Raw genomic sequence first — 7,867 nt, 5'->3', positions numbered from 1 at the left:
GCTCTGTTCCAGACATTATTATGAGCCGTCGTCCCCCCAGCAGCCTCCACTGGTTTCAGATTATTTTGTGCCAAATAGAAATGAATGGTAAATCATGTATTGTGTCATTCATTATTTACTATTACGTTCTATTGGGCACAAAATAATCTGAAACACAACCAAAAACAAACAGCAAATGCATCCAACAAATTTGTAGAGTCACAAGCTTAATGTAGCCATTGTGTGCTATGAATATGGGACCAAATACTTAACCTTTTACTACTTTAATACACGTCGGGCATCCTTCTGTGAATCCGGAGGCGAGCGTGTAAACTCCCACTGCCTTCTATTCTTCTGGCTAACGTGCAATCACTGGAAAATAAAATTGATAACCTACGTTTAAGATTATCCTACCTACGGGACATTAAAAACTGTAACATCTTATATTTCACCAAGACGTGGCTGAACGAAGACACGGACAATTTAGAGCTAGCGTGATTTTCCATGCACCGGCAGAACAGAGACGCTACCTCTGGTAAGACGAGGGGTGGGGGTGTGTGTCTTTTTGTAAATAACAGCTGGTGCGCGATGTGTAATATTAAAGAAGTCTGGAGGTATTGCTCGCCTGAGGTGGAGTACCTTATGATAAGCGGTAGACCACACTATCTAGCAAGAGAGTTCTCATTTGTATTATTCGTAGCCGTCTATTTACCACCACAAAACGAAGCTGGCACTAAAACCGCTCTCAACCAACTCTATGAGGCCATAAGCAAAGAAGAAAATGCTCACCCAGAAGCGGCGCTCCTAGTGGCCGGATACTTTAATGCAGGCAAACATAAAATTAGTTTTACCACATTTTTACGTGCAACCATGGGAAACCATGGTTGCCCTCAGACGAACCATGGGGGAAAAATCCTAGACCACCTTTACTCCACACACAGAGCTGCATAAAATGCTCTCCCAAGCCCTCCATTTGGCAAATCTGACCATAATTCTATCCTCCTGACTCCTGCTTACAAGCCAAAAAGCAGGAAGAACCAGTGACTCGCTCAATACGGAAGTGGTTGGATGACACGGATACTACACTACAGGACTGTTTTGCTAGCACAGACTGGAATATGTTCCGGGATTCATCCAATGGCATTGAGGAATACACCACCTCAGTCATCGGCTTCGTCAATAAGTGCATCGATGATGTCGTACCCACAGTGACAGTATGTACATATCCCAACCAAAAGCCATGGATTACAGGCAACACCCGCATCGAGCTAAAGGCTAGAGCTGCCGCTTTTAAGGAGCAGGAGACTAATCCGGACACTTATAAGAAATCCCGCTATGCCCTCAGACGAACCATCAAACAAGCAAAGCATCAATACAGGATTAAGATTGAATCCCACTACACCGGCTCTGATGCTCGTCGGATGTGGCAGGGCTTGAAAACTATTACGGACTACAAAGGAAAACCCAGACGCGAGCTGCTCAGTGACGCGAGCCTACCAGACAAGCTAAATGCCTTTTTTGCTCGTTTCAAGGCAAGCAACACTGAAGCATGCACGGGAGCACAATGGATGACTGTGTGATAGCGCTCTCGGTAGCCGATGTGAACAAAACCTTTAAACAGGTCAACATTCACAAAGCCGCTGGGCTAGACGGATGACCAGGACTTGTACTCAAAGCATGAGCAGACCAACTGTCAAGTGTCTTCACTGACATTTTCAACCTCTCCCTGACTGAGTCTGTAATACCTACATGTTTCAAGCAGAACACCACAGCCCCTGTGCCCAAGGAAGCGAAGGTAACCTGCCTAAATGACTACCGCCCCGTGACACTCACGTCGGTAGCCATGAAGTGCTTTGAAAGGCTGGTCATGGCTTACATCAACAGCATCCTCCCGGACACCCTAGACCCACCCCCATTTCACATAACGCCCCAACAGATCCACAGATTATGCAATCTCAATCGCACTCCACACTGCCCTTTCCCACCTGGATAAAAGGAACACCTATATGAGAATGCTGTTCATTGACTACAGCTCAGCGTTCAACACCATAGTGCCCACGAAGCTCATCACTAAGTTAAGGACTCTGGGACTAAACATCTCCCTCTGCAACTGGATCCTGGACTTCCTGATGGGACGCTCCCCGGTGGTAAGAGTAGGCAACAACACATCTGCCACACTGGGGCCCCTCCTGTATTCCCTGTTCACCCATGACTGCGTGGCCAAACATGATTCCAACACCATCATTACGTTTGCTGATGACACAACAGTGGTAGGCCTGATCACCGACAACGATGAGACGGCCTATAGGGAGGTCAGAGAACTGGCAGTGTGGTGCCAAGACAACAACCTCTCCCTCAATGTGATCAAGACAAAAGAGCTGATCGTGGACTACAGGAAAAGGCGGGCCGAACAGTCCCCCATTAACATCGATGGGGCTGTAGTGGAGCGGGTCGAGAGTTTCATGTTCCTTGGTGTCCACATCGCCAACGAACTATCATGGTCCAAACATACCAAGCCAGTCGTGAAGAGGGCACGACAAAACCTTTTCCCCCTCAGGAGACTGAAAAGATTTGGCATGGGTCCCCAGATCCTCAAAAGGTTCTACAGCTGCACCATCGAGAGCATCCTGACCGGTTGCATCACCTCCTGGTAAGGCAACTGCTCGCCATCTGACCGTAAGGCGCTACAGAGGATAATGCGAACGACCCAGTACATCACAGGTGCCAAGCTTCCTGCCATCCAGGACCTATATAATAGGCAGTGTCAGAGGAAAGCCCATAACATTTTTTCAGAGACTCCAGTCAATCAAGTTATAGACTGTTTAATCTGCTACTGCACGGCAAGCGGTACCGGAGCGCCAAGTCTAGGACCAAAAGGCTCCTCAACAGCTTCTACCCCCAAGCAATAAGACTGCTGAACAATTTAGAAAATCACCACCGGACAATTTACATTGACCCCCCCCCCTCTTCCCTTTTGTACACTGCTGCTACTCTGTTTGTTTGTTACCTATGCATAGTCACTTCGCCCTCACCTACATGTACAGATTACCTCAATTAGCCTGTACCCCTGCACACTGACTCGGTACCTGTGCCCCCTGTATACAGGCTCGTTATTGTTATTCTTATTGTGTTACTTTCATTATTACTTTTTATTTTAGTCTACTTGGTAAATATTTTCTTCTTCTTGAACTGCACTGTTGGTTATGGGCTTGTAAGTAAGCATTTCATGGTAAAGTCTACACTTGTTGTATTCGGCACTTGTGACAAATAAAGTTTAATTTGTACATGAATTTGTCCCAATACTTTTGGTCCCCTAAAATGGGGGGGGACTATGTACAAAAAGAGCTGTCAATTCTAAATGGTTCACCTGATATGGATGAAAATACCCTCAAATTAAAGCTGACAGTCTGCATCTTAACCTTATAGTCATCATTTGATTTGAAATCCAAAGTGCTGGAGTACAGAGCCAAAACAACAAGAAATGTGTCACTGTCCCAATACTTTTGGAGCTCACTGTATATACAGTGTCTTCGGAAAGTATTCAGACCCCTTGACTTTTTCCACATTTTGTTACATTACAACTTTATTCTACAATGGATAAATAAATAAAAATCTCAGCAATCTACACACAATACCCCATAATGACAAGCGAACACTGGTTTTTAGACATTTTTGCAAATGTATTAAAAATAAAAAACAGAAATACCTTATTTACACAAGTATTCAGACACTTTGCTATAAGAGTCGAAACTGAGCTTAGGTGCATCCTGTTTCCATTGATCATCCTTGAGATGTTTCTACAACTTGGAGTCCACCTGTGGTAAATTCATTTGATTGGACATGATTTGGAAAGGTACACACCTGTCTATATACGGTCCCACAGTTGAAAGGGCATATCAGAGCAAAAACCAGGCCATGAGGTCGAAGGAATTGTCCGTAGAGCTCCGAGACAGGATTGTCCCGAAGTGGCTTTGGGACAAGTCTCAATGTCCTTGAGTGGCCCAGCCAAAGCCCGGACTTGAACCCGATCGAACATCTCTGGAGAGACCTGATAATAGCTGTGCAGCAACGCTCCCCATCCAACCTGACAGAACCTGAGAGGTGTGCCAAGCTTGTAGCGTCCTACCCAAGAAGACTCAAGGCTGTAATCGCTGCCAAAGATGCTTCAACAAAGTACTGAGTAAAGGGTCTGAATACTTATGTAAATTTTATATTTCCGTTTTTTTTATACATTTGCTAAGATTTTTTAAACCCTGTTATTGCATTGTCATTACGGGGTATTGTGTGTAGATTGATGAGGAAAATAAACAATTTCATAAATTTCAGAATAAGGCTGTAACAACAAAATGTGGAAAAAGTCAAGGGGTGTGAATACTCTCCTGGCTTGGATCATTTTCAAAAACCCTGAGGTTGCGCAAAAAGGTGAGTTTGCTGCTAATTACTTGATTAGGATGTTGGGTGGTAGATGAGAATAAACTCTACTTAATGTGGCCAAAAAACAGGTCAGGAGCCACTCACGGCCCAGACTTGAATGGAGGGATTGAAAAGGGGCTTGTGTCATGATAACTGGGTTAGATCACGGAGGGCTGTCGTGTTCCCGTTAGGTCTGTTAGCTCTCCAGAATTTCCTCTCTGAGTGATTGTTATTCCGAGTGCAACAGTGACGACAGATAGACCTACACGACAGCCTGTTCCCACGTAAGACTCCAGGTGTGGTTGACTGATGTGCGTGTGTGTTTTTGTGAAAAAGCCACCCAGCGTGCTACAGTGCTAGACACGGCACCGACACCCACAGGAAAACGCCAGGCTGGGACATTCCGAAACGAATTGGTCCACATTCCACACCTAGCGTTACAATTCCGGAAGCTGCGCTTTGCTCATATAAACCCAATGAGTCAGAAGAAATATCAAAATATTTAGTGGAACTTTTCCTTTTGCCCAGACCCAGACGGACCAAACCCCAGTCGACCCAGAGCGTTCCAGAACGGAGATGCGCCAGCCAGACAACGAGGGGCGGGGGTGCACTCTGGCACAGACATGAGTGCAATAGAAAAAGAGGGAGGAACGAAAATAACATTTGAAAATTGGAAAGAAACAAGCACAGAAATGTGTGTTTAGTCCTAGGCGTCTCCCACCCTCTCTCTCTCTCCGCTGTGTGGTACCTTGGCCGTCAGAGCAGGTGTTGGGCAGGGAGGGTATAAAGGCCATCTGGAGCGCAGAGCAGTGAGAATTAAGACTTCCACACTCTGACAGGGCTCAGACGAACCATCTGGTCCACCCCTCGCTTAAAGAACCTGTTCCCAGCTTCATCACACACCGGCCTCCGGCACTTGCGCTCTCTCACTAAAAACATAGGCTACCTCTTTACTCACTCGATTAGATTAGCATTTGCTGTCGGGAGGTTAGTGTCGTGTGAAGACCTGCTTCTTCCTGGTAGATTTACAGTTAATTTTTCTTGTTACTTCTTGGAGTGGAGTCGGGCTGCCATGGCGTGGGCGAGACGTGTGTTTGGACCTGGGATGTCAGTCTGTCTCTGGGCTTTGTGTCTGTCCCTTAGTCTCATCTGGACTTGTCAGGTGACCCAGGCAGCCATCTACAGACACGCAGGTACAGTACAACCTTGATTATATACACTCTTTAAAAAAAGTTGTAATGAAGGGATCTGTTTTTTGGTTCCAGGTAGAAACATTTCACCCAACGAACAATCCTTTTGTAAAAAAGGGTCTACCTGGAACCAAAACAAGGGTTCTCCATCAGGAACAGCTGAAGAACCCGCTCTGGTCCTAAGTAGTGCGCCAGAGTAGGCTAACATGTTTCTGGTAACTTGTCGTTTCTCTTTTGGTGCACAGGCTATTCCGTTTGACCTTTCTGTAAAAAAAGAGAAGTAAAACCTATATAGAATATATTTTGGCTTAGGTCAAATAAACATTTTGCACACATTTCTTCCTTCAATTGAATAGTGACTTGACAAAACAAAGCAAAAGTCCCCTTAACAAATCAGCGTAGATAAAGATACACGGTGTTGTACCATCAATTAAAATAAAATCACATCTGTGATAATGCATTTTCACATGCATTTTTATGAATACATTTCTCAATTTGGGTCATCACTTATTTGGTATGGAACGCTTTACTGTTCAGCAGTTTTAAGTGTAACATTTCCATCTACTGGCCAACTGAAATAATGCTGGCCACGCAGGGTGTGATACAGCAGGGCAGGTCTACTTATTCAGGGTCAGATTGGTATCAGGCAGTAATCTCTTGAGTTTATTTGTAAATCCTTGCAATTGTGCATGCCATAGCCAGATAACTTGACAGTGCATTCTAACAACCGGTACCTTTTTAATCAATGTCAATTGAGCTCTGTATTCTGACTGCAGGTCCGTGTATTTACAAGGAGGTTCATTTTCAGCCTGGACAGACCTTCTACAGGGGCTGTGACAAGTGCTACTGCCACGAAAATGGCTACTTTTGCCTCTCGTGAGTAAACGAACCAAATGAATAGCTAAGTTAAAATAGACCTTAAAATGTTGAGTACTGGTATGCAACAGTGAGATAGAAAAATCTGCTAAAGACAAACAAGAATTCTGTTGTTGCCAATATCAAAGTGCCTCGTTTCTGTTCGTATCCCCAGACCGATGAAACCTACCACATGGCCCAACAAGTGCCAGCGGGTTTCGACAGAGTGTGGCTACCGCATCGTTTATAAGGAGTTGCCGGAGGTGGAGTGTCGTGCCTACAGCTGGATCCGGTGAAGGAAGACACACCGATGCCCCCTACAGTCAAAATACAAGACGGCAAGACTCTGGCAGTGGACAACCCTTTAACGAAGCAGTTACGCGGCAGAGAACACAACCCACTCGACCTTCAATTTGGGAATTGGTTCTCTCAAAAGGAGGAACCAATTCCCCAATTGAACAACCCAACTCCCAAAGTTTCATCCTGTGTGCCAGTGTGTGCACAATATTGACTGTAAAAAGCATTTAAGTGGACCAAAGGATCTCCTCAGTTGGCATGGATACTAATAAGATGTTATCAAACAAGTACCGCAAAAGTAGCAACCAACTCCAGTGTACAGTTTCCTATCGTCCCAATATGCTTGTTCAGATTCCTGCCCATGGCCTTACTGTAATGACCACTGATACATGGGACAAACTGAGTTGATTGGTGGACTGCGTTGCCCTTCTAAGAGGACAGACCATGTATCACCTCGCGACAAGTTCGCAAGACAAATGGCGTTGCATTATACATGTCAACGGTATTACACTCCGCTGCCCAAGCGTGGGCGCCCATACCCCGACCAGACACCCTTCATTACCACGCAGTGTTACAAAAACGTCTATAGCCATTTCCCTATCTGTTCTTTCGTAAATATTCAATCTCCTATATGACATTGACTAAGTAACGCTTTCGCACCCTGATAGGTTTTCAATGTGAAAGGTAGCGAAAGCGCCATCAGTCAACTTCACAAACGTAGGCTGGGTTTACACTTCACTAGGCGTACTCCAGAGGCTTCCAGACTTCACACGACACAGATTTCGGTGCATGTCAGAAATTGCAACTTTACGCAAGCATCCGTGAGGTATTGCAAAGCACCCTAGCATCACTTAGCATAAACTAAGGAGATGCATGCCAATATTTCACTGTTGACTTCAGTGTATGTATATAATTTCTTTCTAATAAAAAGTGCCAGTTTAACATACTGTGTGGACATGTTTTCCTCACAGATTTGGGGGGGGGGGTATACACAACATACCATAGTTAGGGTGGAAGGTAGTCTAGCGGTTAAGAGCGTTGGCCCAGTAACCGAAAGGTGGCTGGGTCGATTCCCTGAGCCGACTAGGTAAAAATAAAAATAGTTCATGTAACAAGTCAGTATCCTTGAGCAA

The 7,867-nt window shown here is 45.1% G+C and overlaps 1 long non-coding RNA gene across 1 annotated transcript; it reads left to right on the top strand.

The window, feature by feature from the left end:
- The first annotated feature begins 221 nt into the window (after positions 1 to 221).
- Positions 222 to 7,676, top strand: LOC129841069 (uncharacterized). The gene is made up of 3 exons (XR_008757273.1): positions 222 to 5,585; positions 6,359 to 6,458; positions 6,613 to 7,676. It is a non-coding gene; the product is annotated as an uncharacterized LOC129841069 (long non-coding RNA).
- The last annotated feature ends 191 nt before the right edge of the window (positions 7,677 to 7,867 follow it).

The sequence above is a fragment of the Salvelinus fontinalis genome, chromosome 3, assembly GCF_029448725.1.
Source record: "Salvelinus fontinalis isolate EN_2023a chromosome 3, ASM2944872v1, whole genome shotgun sequence".
Classification (NCBI taxonomy): domain Eukaryota; kingdom Metazoa; phylum Chordata; class Actinopteri; order Salmoniformes; family Salmonidae; genus Salvelinus; species Salvelinus fontinalis.
This window is presented reverse-complemented; position numbering and strand designations above follow the sequence as displayed.